The sequence below is a fragment of the Delphinapterus leucas genome, chromosome 16, assembly GCF_059928025.1.
Source record: "Delphinapterus leucas isolate spDelLeu-1000000601 "Yukka" chromosome 16, BTC_Dleu_Yukka2, whole genome shotgun sequence".
Lineage (NCBI taxonomy): Eukaryota > Metazoa > Chordata > Mammalia > Artiodactyla > Monodontidae > Delphinapterus > Delphinapterus leucas.
In genome coordinates, this window is record NC_143144.1 from 6,153,799 (window position 1) to 6,171,756 (window position 17,958).

Genomic DNA, 17,958 nt, shown 5'->3' on the forward strand with positions numbered 1-17,958 from the left:
ACTCCAAAAGTTTAAATCAGCTTTCACCCCAGCCTACTCTTGCATTTCAAGGCTCTGCTAATCATGCAGTTGTCTGAGATGGACACATCAGAGTCTCCCCGGCTTCTCTTTCTTATTTCTCTCCACATCTGTTTAGTTGTCAGGTAGGCCCTCCCAGTCATGAATAGTCATGAAAGGTCCTCAGGGCAGCTTCCTGAGTGTACCCATCACCACCTGTACTGGGTGCAGTGTCGGGACTGCACAGGCAGCAACTGGGAAGGCATTCATAGTCCGCCCCACTTAATCCACAAGGGGAACATGAATGTAATACTGATTTAAGAAACAGTGCAGGGTAGTCACGAAATCAAAATGCACTCTGGCTCAGGCAGGAAGGCCAGAAAGATCGAATCCAGTCAGGATCGTGTCTTGAAGAACTAGTCGTCAGGCTACCAAGAGTTCCATCCGCATCCAGTTCTTTCCCGTGCCAGCCGTCCTCACTGGCACGCCAGGTTGGGTCACTCCTGCGGATCACTGGAGCTTTCCCTTCAGTGTTTCAAGGATGCCGTGAGCTGAGACACAACTCACCTTCCCCAGCTCTCCCTAGATTATTGTAGCCATCTCCTGACTGGTCTCCCTGCTGCCAGTACCTATCCCAGCTATCAATCCACCTTCCAAAACCACTAGTTCAGAATTATCTTTCTCAACATGGAAACCGCGTGCTGCTCCTGTGGGGGGTTTCGTTTATTTGTTTGTTTGTTTTAAGATGGATTGATTGATTTTTATTTACTTTTGGCTGCATCGGGTCTCAGTTGCAGCACGCAGGATCTTCGTTGAGGCATGCAGGATCTTTCGATGCGGTACGTGGGATCTTCGTTGTGGTGCACAGGCTTCTCTCTAGTTGTGGCGTGCGGATTTTCTCTTCTCTAGGTGTGGCGCGTGGGCTCCAGGGCACGTGGGCTCTGTAGTTTGCGACACGCAGGCTCCCTGGTTGTGGCGCGTGGGCTTAGTTGCCAATGGCATGTGGGACCTTAGTTCCCTGACAAGGGATAAAACCCACGTCCCCTGCATCAGAAGGCGGATTCTTTACCACTGGACCACCAGGGAAGCCCCTGCTCCTGTGTTGAAACAAACAAACTTAGATGCTTCCCCATTCAGCATGATAAGTCAGACTCCTGGGGGACCATATTGGACCCTCCACACACTGGCTCCGCCCCGCTTTTCCAGCCCCAGCTCCTGCCACCTCTCCCATTTTACCCATATGAGTTCTTCCACAGAGAAGTGCAGTTCCCTCATGCCTGTGTCTTTGGTTACATTCTTTCTTCTGCCTGGGATTCCCTTCACTTTTTCTTCTGTCTGGGAGAGAAAGACAGAGACAGAGAGATATTCATTACTTAAATAAGAGTTTCTATGCAGTAAAAAATGGAAAACAAAAATATTCAGCCTTACTGATGAGCCTAACATAGAACTCTACTATGCATGTCATGAGGACGTGAAGAAATTCATAGAGAAAATGAGTCAACTCAGGATAATCAGTAACCTGATTATCCTGCCTCTACAGGGGTAAAGAAAAAGTAGTCCCATGAAACCATTGCTTATAATAAAGACATCTCATGTTGACAAATTGGCTGTAGTCAGGTCAAGAAATATACTGATTCTCAACATTCCTTCTGATCAAGTCATGCTACACACCGTAGGACCAAGGTTACATTTTGTCCAGGGAGAAATTCTAGCCAACAATGTGGGAAATAACCTGGACAAGAACTTCAGTTCTTTAAAGACAAACGTACTGGATGTAGTGAAAAAAATTTGAAACTCCAGAATATTTGAAAGGCAAGATCTGGGGGTTTGATTAAAATTCTGGAGACAAATTTTAAAAAGATGAACTGTTAAGAGTAAACAAATATTTGGAGAAACCAATAGACAAAAATACAAATATCTCTAACGGAGGGATTGGCATTAAAGGTATAATCCTTGGGCTTGAAGAGGACAGAGAAAACAAAAGAATATTATGTAAGGAAGTGGGATAAAATATTGAAAAGATAGAAATCTGTACAGACGTTATAGGTATTTATAAAATTTATTTATCCAGAGAAACTATTCCTTAGCCCAGATATTACTAGTTCATAGTTTCATAGTCCAGGAACACAGGTAAGTGACAAACTTCCACGGAACCCAACCCAAACTCTAAAAGGAACTCTAAAATTTTTTTCAAAAATATAAAAAATAGGGCTTCCCTGGTGGGACAGTGGTTAAGAATCTGCCTGCCAATGCAAGGGACACAGGTTCGAGCCCTGACCCGGGAAGATCCCACATGCTGTGGAGCAACTAAGCCCGTGCGCCACAACTACTGAGCCTGAGCTCTAGAGCCCGTGAGCCACAACTACTGAGCCCACGTGCCACAACTACTGAAGCCTGCACACCTAGAGCCCATGCTCCCCAACAAGAGAAGCCACGACAATGAGAAGCCCGCGCACCGAAAGGAAGAGTAGCCCCTGCTCACTGCAACTAGAGAAAGCCCGCATGCGGCAACAAAGACCCAACACAGGCAAAAATAAAATAATTAAAAAATATATATATATATGTATATATAAATATCCCCAATGAAGTAGAGGCAATGAAGAGAAGGTAAAGTTTAAAGTCCTGCTTTCTACTGAAGAAGAAATACAAGCCTGGAGAGGAGCATGGAGGAGGAAGCAGCAGCCTGGAGTTCAGAACTTACCAGAAGGACAAACCTAAGTAATTCAGAAGTCTCAGAAAGACACAGAAGGACTCTGTGTACAAGGAAAATGAAAGTAAACATTTTAATCATTGCATCATGCAACTGAAATAGCCAGATCTTCATTCTGAATCAGGTGGCAAATACAATATGACAAAAGAGAAAATGTAAGGTGTAAATTAGTGAATGGGCAACAGGTAGATCTTTGGAATGAGGTGCTAAGAGATCAGAAAAGAGATGATTTATGTCCTGTGTGCAAAAACTGTTACTGAACGCGAGTTCATGTACCCAGTGCACAGTGAGGCCAAATAATACCAAGACATCGGAGTTTGGAGCAGAGAAAGGTTTATTGCAGAACCATGCTAGGAGATGTGGGCTCGTGCCTCCTCGAAGGGTTTCAGCAAAGCACTTTTATAGGCAAGGTGAGGGAAGGGCATGGTTAGTTGTTGCAAACTTCTTGGTTTCTGCGCACTGAGGATTTACTATATGGGGTCTGAAACGGTGGTCTCCGTAGTGCATGCATCCCTTCCACGTTTATCTGCTGGCGCTCTTCTTGGGAAGAGCCCTCTTTTCTCCCCTCTTCCCTCTCCTTATTTACATTTGGAAGACTTATTTTTAGAGTCAGTGGTTTCATGGATTCTTTTTTTTTTTTTTTTGCGGTACGCGGTCTCTCACTGCTGTGGCCTCTCCCGTTGCGGAGCACGGGCTCCGGACGCGCAGGCTCAGCGGCCATGGCTCACGGGCCCAGCCGCTCCGCGGCATGTGGGATCTTCCCGGACTGGGGCACGAACCCGTGTCCCCTACATCAGCAGGCGGACTCTCAACCACTGCACCACCAGGGAAGCCCCTCTTTCTCTTTTTTTTTTTTTTTTTTTAATTCAAAGTGTTATCCCTTATGGTCATTACTTACTCCTTGTCCCAAATTTGGCTGGCTCTTTGACAGAGTCCTGTCATTTTTGTTGTTTTAGCATTCTCTATCTGCCATTAACTAGACTCAGGCTCACCTTGTACTTTCCCTGCCCCAGCCCTGGAATCGGCCATTTCCCCCTGGTTCCTTTTCGTGGGGAAGGGTGTTTAGGAACCACGGACTGAGTGCCTGGTGTGCTTGGAGCTACTGGAGTGTCTCTCTCCTACCACTAAACCCTGTAGTTAATCTGTTTATTGAAGGATCACCCAGTGTGTTTAGATAGAAGAAAAAAGAAGGAGAAAAGTTATCACGTGATACTCTCCTTGCTAAGGGGGGACCACAGGGGCCCTGGGTCAGTGCTGCATCCACCAGGCTGGTGGCTCCATGGTGCTTGTTTTATTATTGCTTCTAAGGTGCATGTAAATGTTTTCTTGCATTATTTTGTGAGTATGCTTTATTTCACGGTAAAAAATTTAAGTTGAACATGCATTAAGAAAAAAAAGAGAAGACTTCTTGGTGTCTGAATCCTTTGTGCTTACAGCCGTCCACATAGGTCAGGTCACAATGTTCCTGTAAACCTCCAATAAGACAAATGTTACTCTCTGTTCTGCACCTTTTTATCTCTATATAAATGGACTCTTAAAGGTTGGAGGCCTGAGATGAGGCTATCCTGTATATTTCAGGCTAGAGGCAACATTCTTTTACAAAAGGTGCAGAGCCAGCAGCAGAGCACCAAAGGTTAAAGTATAAAGGAACAAATCTAATATGGAGTCAGATTTGTTCTTGCCTAATATATTTCCCCCCTTTTCTTTGATACTCCTCAATCTCAGGGAGAACAGGTGTTGGACAAGAAGGGGAATAATGTTTTGTATAGAGAGGTTAATCATAAACTTGACAGAGGAATTCAGTTTTGGGGGAACTCAATTTCAATCTCCAATCCTGTCTCATCCTTCCCCAAATCTTTCAGGGAATTGGGCAACAACTGCTCTGGCTACTTCTTGCTGAAATGGGGCATAGCCCTACCTTGATTTGCAGAATGGACACTGAGTTGGAAGTATTCCCAAGTTCCAAGTCCTGGATTCAAGTCTTGTAAGATTAAGACCTCATTCCCTGAGGTATTCAGGAGAATAAACCTGAAAAACAGTCTGGACCTGGCATTTTGGGGAGACTTGTAGCCAGTTGTCTACAAAGGTAGGTTTTAACTTCTGATGTGGTATTAACATATACGTAACAGGAGCTGTTGGCCACTACATGTCTCCTTTTTTTTTCTTCTGCTAACATCTGATCTAAAGCAATTTTATTGTCTAAAGATTTAATACTTACAAGAGGAGACTGTGAAGTCATAACGTTATAGCTACCAGCTGCCAGCAGACACTGCTTGGAGAGTGGCTGGTGGTATCCTGAGTATGAGGCAGCTCAGAAAACTAAAGTTCTCAGCAGTACAGAAACTTGTCTGAAATCAGGTCCGCAATGGCCACCTAGTTTTACCTTGGATGTCTGAACCACAGCTACTCCATTTTGATTTTCAAACGTGTTCCCCTCCTCAGTGGCCAAAGCAGATGTCCATGTGCTTTTAGCAACAGACTTAAAGCAAGTGGTGTTACACACCATGAGTAGTTAGGCTCTGTGGCAACCGCATCAGAGAATTTTCTCCCTATCCTAAACATTAGGGGCAACAGTGTGGTTAGAAGTAAAACAATAACTTTCAACACCGATAGACAAACATTTGGTAAACAGTTAAATCAGAATGCATAGATGAAAAGCCAACAATATTTCAGATGGAACCAAAAAATTATAACCACGCTCATCAGTTTAGTCAATCCTATGTAATTAATCCTTTTTTATCAACAATTTCACGAATCAGAGTTTCCGTTAGACTTTTTAAACATCTTACCCAGTTCAGCATTACGATTTAAATGAAAATTGTACCTATCAAAAAAAAAAGTCCTTTTTACGAGTCTTCTTGAAGATGCAGCAATTCTGCAAAGCATCAGTTTAGCTGTCTATACGAGACTTAAAAAGGCAAGGTTAAGGATCCGATTACAGTGTTTTGACAAAGAAGCTCAGTCAAGTTGCTGTGACATATAGTATTTTAAGATAACAGCTAGAATTATGACATGATACTAAGACATATCCAAATTTTGGAAACTTTCTAGACTGTCTATAATAATAACATTTATCCATGTAGTGTATTCTGAGGAGGCTTATCACTCATTTGACAATGCTTCCCATGTCATTCAACATACCAAAAAGTTCTAGTTAGTTTAATGTTTCTCTGAGATGCCTCAGGGGCCCTCTGAAGCAACCCAAATTTAGCTGAAGTCAAAAGAACTTTAATTAGAATTTGATAGAAAGTTTGTCAAAAATATCAAAAAGCTTTAAAGACATCTGGTCAGATAGAATCATAGGTCACTGTGAATATTTAAAAACAAATACAGATCACTTAAAGGCAAGGAAGTTCACACAATCTGTTATCAAAAGCAGCATTTTAAGTAAACTTGTTCTCTTAGCAGAGAAGAACCAAATCTAGTCCTGCAGCAGCCTACTTTTAATAACAAAATCCATTTACCTAATTAAGTTTAATCTAATCTCAGACTGACCATACACAAAACTTCTTTTTTTACTCAAAACATATATCCTACTCTCCTACTGTATCCTGAAATGTTTCCTTTATTATTTTAGTAGCTTTAATTACATATTTAAATTAGAATCCTCACCTCTCAAAGACCTTAATTTCTAGTGAAAACCAAGAGGCAAGTAATTGTGAACTGTTTGTCATACCAGCATTTCCTGACTGTAAACTTATGCTTTAGTTTTACTCTCCTAAGAAGGCAAAGGTAGGTAAACTTACATCTCCCCAGCAACTAATGTTCCAATATTTTATCCTATTTGAAATGACCCAGATGGTCAATGAATTCTCACCATTCAACCTAGTTCAGTTTCAAGTTACCAAAATCTGGAGAGACTATTTTAGATAGATGTTTTCGAAACATAATTATTCCTATAGAATTTACCTAAAAGCTCTTATCTCATTTGCATTTACTTAAAGTTTCATCATATTAAGTTATTTTCCTTGCTGACAAATGTCTGTATTAATCAAACCAACAAGCTTAACTAGCTTCAGGAGCAGGTGATTCAGTATTGAATATTTCCCACATCATGTGAACGTGAAATCTGCTCTGTCCAACTTCCCCGATACCTAGGAGTACAAGTCAATTCCCACGTAAAGACAGACAGAACCAGAGTTCCTACAGTTTCTCCACCTGAGTTTTTTTTAAAGAAACTTCCTTATTTTTTTCAGTTCCCAAATACCCACTTCAGTCTAAAGAAATAACAGCAATAGACAATTATATATGTGTGTGTGTGTGTGTGTGTGTATACACACACACAGATATATATATATATATATATATGTATAATTCGTTCACATTCACATGCCTTATTTTCAGCAAAACCAGGAAGAGAGAATAGGATTTGGACTCAGGTACTGAGACACACACACACCCCTCCAAGATAAAATCAAAAGCAAGTGCAAAAGGCCCACTTTGATATAATAACAGAGCATTGGGGGCTGTTGTTTTCCAGATCTCAGGGAGTACTGAGGTCACACAGTGTTACAGTAAAAATATCATTTTCTTTCATTTACGGAAGCAGAGATGAAGGTCTCCCAGTTTTGCAAAATACACCCTAGGGGGACTATAGGATGGAACAGAACTCCGATTATCCACACTTAATTATTCATGACCAGTGTTATCAAATATCAAGCCAACAACAACTTACATCAGTCTCTCAGAGTCACAGTTCCCTAGCTCCAAAAGGGAGATTCCAAACCAATGTCCTGTCAGTCCAAAAGGGGGAGAACCCCAACCAATGCCCCATCAGAGATGAAGCTGAATAAACGACCAAGGCTAGTCCAAAAGGGAAAATCCCAACCAATGCTCCATCACAGGCAAAGCCCAATGCAACAGGGAAGGATACCCTGGTGTGGTCACACGCGAGCCCCGTTATTTGCCAAAGACATCTCAACTGGCCAATGCAAGTACTGATACAAACACACATACAAACAACAAATAAGCTATGATTGCACAGACAGAAAATCCGAGGAGGTGTGGTCTAAAAACTCCACTTCCACTCCCAGACGGAGGCCTCCAAATAGAGTGGCCCAGCTCTCGAAGGAGAACAGACCCAGAGTGGCTCACTTCCCAGAAGGGGATGAGCCCAAATGGAGTGGAGAGAATTCCCCATCTGCTGAAGCTAGAGCTCCTTACCCCTAAGCGACTCCGAATGTAGACTGCAGCTCTGAACGTTTCGTGGCTCCACGAAGCCTCATGCTGTGGGGCTGCCGGTGCCTCTGGGGCCAGCGCCTCCGAGATCCCCAGAGCAAAACGAGCTCTGGCAGCTGCTGGGGGACTCAGCCAAGGGGTTGACCTGTTGACCTGCCATGGGCACAGATTCCTAGACTAGCTTTGCCAAAATTGTTACCGAATGCAAGGTTGCGTGCCTGACACACAGTGAGGCCAAACAATACTGAAATGTCGGAGTTTGGAGCAGACAAAGGTTTATTGCAGGGCCAAGCAAGGAGATGGGTGGTTCATGCCCCCCAAACCCCAAACTCCTTGAAGGGTTTCAGCAAAGCACTTTTAAAGGCAAGGTGAGGGTGGAGCGTGGTTAGTTGTCACAAACTTCTTGGTGTCCGAATCCTTTGTTCTTGCAGCTGTCCATGTAGGTCAGGTCATGATGTTCCTGTAAACCTCCAACAAATGTTATTCTCTGTTCTGCAACTTTTTTTCTCTATATGAAGGGACTCTTAAAGGTCAGAGCCCTGAGAAAAGCTATCCTGTATATTTCAGGCTACAGGCAACATTCTTTTACAAAAGGTGCAGAGCCAGCATGACTAAGGGCAGGCAACAGAGCACCAAAGGTTAAAGTAAAAAGGAACAGATCTAATATGGAGTCAGATTTGTTCTTCCCTATTACAAAACTACATCAATATTAGTTGAAAATGGTAGAGACCATCTACAATCAAAAATGAGTGATGCATATATACAATGGAATATTACTTGGCCATAAAAAGAAACGAAATTGAGTTATTTGTAGTGAGGTGGATGGACCTAGAGTCTGTCATACAGAGTGAAGTAAGTCAGAAAGAGAAAAACAAATACTGTATGCTAACACATATATATGGAATCTAAGAAAAAAAAAAAAAGGTCATGAAGAACCTAGGGGTAAGATGGCAATAAAGACACAAACCTACTAGAGCATGGACTTGAGGATATGGGGAGGGGGAAGGGTAAGCTGTGAAAAAGTGAGAGAGTGGCATGGATATATATACACTACCAAGCGTAAAATAGATAGCTAGTGGGAAGCAGCCGCATAGCACAGGGAGATCAGCTTGGTGCTTTGTGATCAACTAGAGGGGTGGGATAGGGAGGGTGGGAGGGAGAGAGACGCAAGAGGGAAGAGATATGGGAACATATGTATAACTGATTCACTTTGTTATAAAGCAGAAACTAACACGCCATTGTAAAGCAATTATACCCCAATAAAGATGTTAAAAATATATATATATGTATACATATATATATATATGTATGTACCTTAATCTTATAACAAATATATTCTGGGTTGCTGAGAACTTTTCTTTCTAAATAATGTTTTATGTCTTTTGTATTATAATTGGGTGTCTTGATGTTTAGGTTATATCATTATAACTGGGTTAATAAATTCCACCCTAATAAATGCAGTGAAGAATATCAAGTGTGAAGATTTAACTGAGATAAGTTATACAGAATATCTAGTTCAGTATCTCAATAATGGTAAACATGAAATAAATGGCAGCTATGGTTATTATTGTTAAAAAATAAAATGAGTGATGGGGTGTGAGCTGGGCATGAAGAGGGAGAAAAACAACAAAAAGTTATAACAACTTTTTATCACTGCACTTAACAAAAGCACAACTGGAAAATAAATACAAAGCCCTAAAAAATAGAGGCTCTTAGAGAACTCCCTGAGCAGATGGACATTCTTTAAAACAAATTGATTTAAGAAGAATGTAAGGACTGGACAGAAATTGTCAATGTAGAGGGAACAAATATTTACAGGCAGAGAATTCAAGACATGGAGGACGCTTTCATAAAACAGTTTCCATGAATACCTATTTCCATGAACTTGCTATTATTGAGGGAGAGCCCATGACAACTGACTCCCTGTTTATGCTACGGAAAGAGCCTTTACTGGAGACAAAAAAAGTAATGAGCATAAGATAGAAGGAAAACCCCAGAAATATGTATGCTTGAAAAGCAGTGATCCGGAAGACCTGATCATCCAATCCCCCCAGCACAGAGAAGTCTTCTGAGGTGATTCTTTGATTCCTTCCTGTGTCAGACTACCCCAACCCCAATAAAGGCTGTTCCATTGACTCTGCCGTCTACTCTTAGTAAATAGATGGGACAAGAAGTGATCTGGAGTCTGTGGATAAGATTCCACCTAGTCTGAGATCTTCTTAAGAAATATCTGTATAGACATCTACCTCTGATCTGTGGTGCGCTTAGCTTCATCAATACACTTGGTGGCCAAGATATCCACCATCCTCCCGCCTCTTAAAAGTAGAGCATCCTACCAGCCCCTCCCCCAGTGCATCTTAATCAAACAGATGAGACTGAAGGAGACTGGGAAAATCTCCTTTCAGATCCTGAGATCCTGAGGCAGGAAAGTACATCCACCTGTTCCTATGATGAGGTATGAGTCAGAAATCTTTTGCTGTCAAGGCCATATAGAAAATATGGTAGGTCTCTGTTGCAACAACTCAAGTCTGCCATTGTAATGTGAAAACAGCCAGGGATATTATGTAAACAAATAGGGGTGGCTGTGTTCCAATAGAATTTTATTTACAGAAACATGTTGCAGGCTGGATTTGGCCCTCAAGTGATAATCTGCCAAGCCCTAATCTCTCTGACAAAACTGCTTCATATCTAGGCCTTGGTGCTACTTCATTTAGGAAGAGTGATCAAAATATCCCCTTTAGCCCACTCCCTACGAATGTTAGAGGATCCTGTCCACCAATGATCATGGAGATAACTGACCATCTGGCCTACCTGTAATTGAAGAGAGGTGCCTAGTAATGGCTTGGAACCTAAAAAATAACCAAGTCACTACCTCATCAAATGGAGCCTGTGACAGATTTTTGTCTTTCCAAAAATGACTGCAACAGTATTTGCAGTCTTACAAGCTCTTCCAGAAACTTGCCTCTCCCCCAGTTAAGAAGTGGAAGGCCTTTTACCCTTGAATGTGGTGATTCTTTGTAATGACCTCAGAAATAAGACCTCCAGAGTTAAGTCATAAAAGGATATGCAGGTCCCCTCTGGCTCTCTCTTTCTGTTTGGGATGTGCACCCTTGAATTTCAGTGCCATGAGTGAGGAACCCCAAGCCACACAGGGAGGCCACGCGTAAGTGTTCCAGCTACTGGTCCGAGAGAGGTTGCTGATGGCAGCCAACATCAACCACTGGGGATGTGCATAATCTCTGCCTGTGAATGAAGTGTATATTCCATTTACATTGAATGTAATTATTGATATGGTTGGCTTTAAGTATCCTGTCTTGTTAGTTGGCTTTTATTTTCCCATTCGTTCTTTGGTTCTCCATTCCTCCTGTCCTTCCTTTGTGTGTGTGTGATCATGTGTTATTTTTAGTATTTTATTTTGCTTCATCTATTCACTTTTTAGTGTTATATCCAACTTTGTGTTATTTTTAGAAGGTGCTCTAGAGATTTTAATAAGTATTTTTCAGTTACCCTAGTCTATCTTCAAATAATATTCAACTGTATAGATAGTATAAGAACCTTATAACTGTACATTTTAATTTACCCATATCCACTCTTTGCTCTCTTATTATCTTATATTTTCCTTCTACATATACCATAAACCCTACAATGCATTATTACTTTACATTTTGTTTTAAAACATCAATAATTTTTCAAAGAAACATTTACATAAATATATTTAAAAGGTGAAGATTTTTTTAAGTTTTTTTTTAAATGCATATTTACCCACCATCCCTTCCTGTATATATTGAGCTTCATCTGGCATCATTTTCCTTCAGCCTGAAAAACTTATAGTGCAGGGCTCTGAGGATAAGTTCTCTCTGCTGTTGTCAGTCTGAAAATGTCTTTATTTTGCTTTGGTTTTGTAGGATGTTTTCACTGGTTCATTTCTTTAGCGTTTTCACTTTTATTTTCATCTATTTGCTATTGTCTCCTGTATTTAATGTGCCTTTTTTTCTCTAACTGATTTTATATTTGCTATTTATCTTTGCTTTAACCTTGTGATTATGATATGCCTAGATTTTTTTTCCTTTGAGGTTTCTTTAACTTCTTGGATTTATGAATTGATGTCTTTCATCAAATTGCAGGACATTCTTAGTCATTATCTCTTCATATATTTCTTCTCCATTCTGTCTCTCCTTTCTTTCTGAGACTTCAATTACCTATATATTAAACCATTGGGTATTGTTCCACAGATATTGGACACTCAGGTCTTTTTTTTTTTTTTTTTCCCTCTCACTATCTTTTCTCAGCTTGGATGCTTTCTGTTGTCTCATATTCAAGTTCATTGATTCTCCTTTTCCTGCTATATCTGGTTTGCTGTTAATCCTATCTAGTGAATTATTCTTTTCTGATACTGAACTTTTTATTTCTAACTTTTCCATGAGGTTCTTTTTTGTAATAGATTTTATGTCTCTGCTAAATTTCTCTATCTTTGCGTGCATATTGTTCACCTTTTCTGCTAGACCCTATAGCATTTTAACACAGCTAATTTAAAGTTCTTATCTGATCATTCCAACTTCAGGCCATCTCTGGGTCTGTTTCTATTGACTGTTTCTTTTCTTTCCTTTCCATGGATCTCATTTTATTGCTTCTTCATGTGTTTTGTAATTTTTGATTGCACACTGAATGATATGTACTGATATAAAAATAGTAAAGGATAAAGTAAATATTTTCCTCTAGAAAAGTGCATACCCTTTTTGTGTCAGGCCACTAGAGTTGGGGGCTGAGTCAGTTTGTTCAATAGTTGACCTTGGTTTGGACTTTGTTGTATTTTTAGCTGGATTTAGTTCAACACCGTTTCTAAATGTTTTGATGGTGGAATTAGGACTTTCTGCTCTGCAGGGAGAAAGATCTGAGCAATGGCAAGTTTTCAGAGATCTCTTTGTACTTTACAGCTGAGCTCTCAGTTCTTTAAACTATTGGTGATGCCTTTCTGCTTTATAGCTTGGTTGACAACTTTTGGGGTTATTGAGGAGTTCTCTTTGTTCTCCAGTACTGGCTCCAGATTTCTGTAACTCAGGAGATCTCTGTCTATCCTGCTGTACTTTTACCAGTCTGTGGGGGACAGTTGCCTTCTATTCTGTGGAAACTCAGATTGTTCGAGCAGAGTTTCTCTCAGTTCTTTTTCTCCTTCCCCAGTCCAGCATTTGGAACTGAAAGCCATAGGCATTTAGGTTAGACTTCCGTCAGCTCTCCTGATCTGCCTTCTTATTCTAAGGGCGTCTGTCTTGCACTTAAGAGAGGCCCTGCACACCTGAAAATGGATATGTCTCAGGCCTCTTATCCTGCCCCAGCCATTGGCATATTGCTCTCCAGTATTCTGTGAAGACTTATTGAAAGAGTTGGTGAGTGGGTACAAACTTGCTATGTGACTGGAGCTCTTCTGAATTCTGATCTGTCATGCCCAACCACCTATGCTGTTAAACTTGTTAAAGATTTGGTTGGCTTTTCCTTGCCCACCAGATGAGGCAGAGCCCTCTTCTCAGCATTTCACAGGGAGAAGAGCAGCCAGGAACATTTTCTCTTCTGTGAAGGACTCCTTGCTTTCTGAATTTTAGTTTATTTAGGTTTCTTCAGTTCCTGAAATCCTGAAGAAATCCTCAGTTTTCTGATGAGTTTTTTTTTTTTTTGTCTGCGTTGGTTCTTTGTTGCTGCTCACAGGCTTTCTCTAGTTGCAGTGAGTGGGGGGTGGGGGTTACTCTTCATTGTGGTGAGTGGGCTTCTCATTGTGGTGGCTTCTCTTGTTGCGGAACACGGGCTCTAGGCGTGTGGGCTTCAATAGCTGTGGCACTCGGACGCAGTAGTTGTGGTTCGTGGGCTCCAGTGCACAGGCTCAGTAGTTGTGACGCGTGGGCCCAGTTGCTCCACAGCATGTGGGATTTTCCCAGACCAGGGATGGAACCCATGTCCCCTGCATTGACAGGTGGATTAACCACTGTGCCACCAGGGAAGTCCCCTGATGAGTTTTATTTATTTATTTTTGTTGTTGTGTTGGGTCTTCGTTGCTGCACGTGGGCTTATAGAATACAGGACTCACAAGACACAAGGCAATATTTAATAGTGGGACAAGTTACAGTAATCTCAAGCTCGAAGGACTTCAAACTGGCTACTGTCAGGACAAGGACAGACGTTTCTTACCTGGAAGAATGCATTGTTCACTTTGACAAAAGAACAGATATCACTTATTTCTGTAGAGATTACAAATAACCTTCCTTTAACTGTCAAAACAAGACAGATATATATTAGAATATTCTTTAATTTGAGAAGTTTCAATCACTCCATCAAGTTCTTAATAGGCTTACAGATATTCACTGGGTAAGGACAAGATTAAATAGGACCAGAATTTCTACTTCACAGCAAGTCAATAATTATTTAAGAATTTATTACATGTAAGGCATTTTTTCCAGGTGCTGTACATCCCTAGCACTGCTCTTCACACCCAGTAAAGACGCAGCTAATTTGTCTTGTTGAATGAATGAATAAGCCTCACCTCGAAGGTGGAGAAAAGACTCTGGGTAAAGTTTAACTTGAATAGGATTTTGGAAGGCAGAAGGGATTCGGATATGAAAAATGAACAGGGAGGGCATTTGTAGGGAAAGAGGTATGTTTTAAAGGGGGAGAAGAAACACAGGGCACGTTCAATGAACAATGATGAAATTGGTTTGTCTGGATCAGGGATGTTGTGTAGCAGAGTTGTGGGAAACATTGGAGAGCTTCAGAGAGGAGTTGGCCTGGGGTAGCCCAGCTTCTGAGGAGGTTGGACTGGACGTTACCGGCATGGGAGTGTCATAGAGATGATTGGGTGGGTGACATGATCGAAGTGGTCTTTCAGGACAGTGAAACTACTAGCACATCCACTATGGGTTGGAGTAGGAAGGAGACCAAGGAAGTGGAGAGCAGTCACAGGGCTACTGCTGTAGCATGTTCATTTCCTTTTACTGACTTTAAGCCTTTGAGGAGAAGAATTCTACCTTTGTCTCTTCATCTCTAGCACAGTGCCTGGACATCATAGGTACTAAGTATTTATGCCTGATCTTTGTTAGCGGTGCTGGGAATGGAAAGAAAGGGATCCATGAATTTGTTTATTAAACAAACAATAAAGTAGGGACCAGCTACATGATCAAAAGCACTTAAGAATACTGAGGGTGAAGAGGACACTTCTGTTCTTGCACATGTGGACATCAAATGTGGTATACATGGTGGAAAGATTGTCATTTATCCTCTCTTTGAACTGTTATAACCCTTAGTTTCCTAAACCACCCACCCTGGGTAACAAATAAGGGAGTAGGTTACAACTTCATTGGTAACAGAAACAACACTTGGTTCAGACTCCACATCCGTCAGGGTCGCTGGGACCTACAACCAGTCTAGACACTGTGTTTTGACCCAACGAACCTGCAAGTTCTGGTTGTCTCCATTTGAGTTTTCTTGGTGTTTTACCCGCAGAAGGGCTGAGTTTGTTGCTGTGTCTTCCATCTAAGAGAGCGGTCCCTGGCATTTTCGGCACCAGGGATTGGTTTCGTGGAAGACAATTTTTCCACGGATTGCGGGGGAGGCGGGGGGGATGGTTCAGGCGGTAATGCAAGCTATGGCGGGTGATGGAGAGCGGCAGGTGCTTGCCCACCACTCACCTCCAGCTATGCAGCCCAGGTCCTGACAGGCCAAGGACCAGTAGCAGTCCACAGCCCAGGGGTTGGGGACCCCTGCTCTAAGAAACTTACCTTAGTCTGCTCACTGACGACCTGCCACTCCTCTCCGTCAGGTCCTCTCTGCGCCTGAATTGTAATGAAGCTATCAGACTCCGAGGAGCCAAGGCGACATTCTTAAGTTCCCTCGTCATGTCTCTGGGGCTTGGTGGGAAGGTGGGTGGCTGGCATGACAAAACCACACCCCCAAATATCCCTCGCCTCAGGAATCCACCTGTGGCCTGGGTATGTGAATCCTGTTCTCCTCAGAGGAAGGCTTCTCTTCTCCATACACTGCGCTTGTCGGCTTCTTGTTCTTTGAGGATGCTTGCACTTCCCGCAAATCGGATCTGAGGTGCCAGGCAAGTACCCGCATTAGTTCTCCCTTGACACCCATGCTTACCGAGTTATCGTAATACAGTTTTTCCTGGAGATAGATGACATTTTTGTTGCTTTTATTTTTTACACCTGAGGAAACAAATATAAGTAGTAGAGTAAGAACAAATGATTGGGGGGCTTCCCTGGGGGTCCAGTGGTAAAGAGTCTGCCTTGCGATACAGGGGACATGGGCTCGACCCCTGGTTGGGGAGCTAGGATCCCACATGCCGCGGGGCAAAGAAGCCCACGTGCCGCAACTACTGAGCCCACGCGCCCTGGAGCCCACGTGCCACAACTAGAGAGAGAGAACCCGCACGCCACAACTAGAGAGAAGCCCGCGCACCACAATGCAGCCAAAAACAAATAAATAATCAATAAGTACTTGAAAGAAGAATAAATGGTTGGCTTAATATGACTAAATGACTAAGGTTTATCGATTATAAGCTGGACTAAATAACATTGCCACCACCACCCATAACTCTGAGCCCAGTCCCTGGCAACAGTAGGTGCTGATAAATGCTTAACCGCCGGCTTTCAGTGGGAACATGGGGCACAGTTCGTAGCATCTGCTGGTTTCTGAGGTGTACACTCTTCCACTATGGCTGATTTCAAGCTGCCAATGTTACGTCACCAAACGTGGAACTGGGAAGAGAGGTGCATAATTGGCTCTTACAAGCTTGTAGAAGCCAGAGAGTTTAGGATTTCGTTTTTCTTCCTCGAGCCGTTGCCATGACAAGTAACCAGTCGCAAAGCTGTTTGTCGTAGCATATCTGCCTTTGGGGAGTCTTGCTTTTGGTGCCAGTCTTGAGGAGGCGTGTACACATTGCTAGTTGCTAGTTAATTCTCTTCCAGAGATAAAAGTTATTAATTTAGGTACAGGCAGTACGACTTTGCCCAGTGTTTCAAAATATCAAGTATGTGAGCGCATATAAGATTGTCTTCAACAAGTTTTAGATTCAAGCAGGAGAGGGGGTGGATATCACTAGCAGGGTCACAGGGAGGGCCCATATGATAGCAAACTCTCTGGATTAGGAGTCCAGAGGCTTGGGTTCTAGTCTCAAGTCTGCCACGAATTAATTGTGAGACTTTATCTACTAAAGCCTACTGGGTATTAGCTTCTTCATCTGAAAAATGAGAGAGTTGGGCCAGGTCATCTGTAAAGTCCCTTACAACTTTGTCATTCAAATTATACAGAATAATATGGAACATAATAATGGGATGAAAAAATTATAAACTTAAAAATTATAATACAGTATATACGCAACATAATTGACAACAGGGACACGAAGAGATATTTATGTATCCGTGTTCACAGCAGCACTGTTCACAATGGCCAAAAGGTGGAAGCAACCAAGTGTCCGTTAAAAAATAAAAGGATAAACAAAAGGTAGTCTATCCATCCCATGGAAGGAAATTCTAACCCATGCTATTACATGGATGAAACTTGAGGACATCATGCTGAGTGAAGTGAGCCAGTCACAAAAGGACAAATACTGTATGATTCCACTTATACGGGGTCTCTACTGTTGTCAGCTTCATAGAGACAGAAAGTAGAATGGTGGTTGTCAAGGGCTGGGGGGAGAGGAGAGCAGGGAGTGTTTTTTTTTTTTAATTAATTAATTATTTTGCCTGTGTTGGGTCTTCGTTGCTGCGCGCGCGCTTTCTCTAGTTGCGGCGAGCAGGGGCTACTCTTTGTTGCGGTGCGCGGGCTTCTCACTACGGTGGCTTCTCTTGCTGCAGAGCACGGGCTCTAGGTGTGCATGCTTCAGCAGTTGTGGCACACAGGCTCAGTAGTTGTGGCACATGGGCTTAGTTGCTCCATGGCATCTTCCAGGACCAGGGCTTGAACCCGTGTCCCCTGCATTGGCAGGTGGATTCTTAACCACTGTACCACCAGGGAAGTCCTTGATTTATTTATTAAAACAAAAAGATTTTCAATTTGGCTCACAAAACTAAACTTAACTGCATGCT

At 42.2% G+C, this 17,958-nt stretch overlaps 1 pseudogene; it reads right to left on the minus strand.

Moving 5' to 3' along the window:
* Positions 1-697: 697 nt before the first annotated feature.
* The window catches only part of LOC149747207 (uncharacterized), a 52,667-nt pseudogene continuing 35,406 nt past the window's right edge, over positions 698-17,958 (minus strand).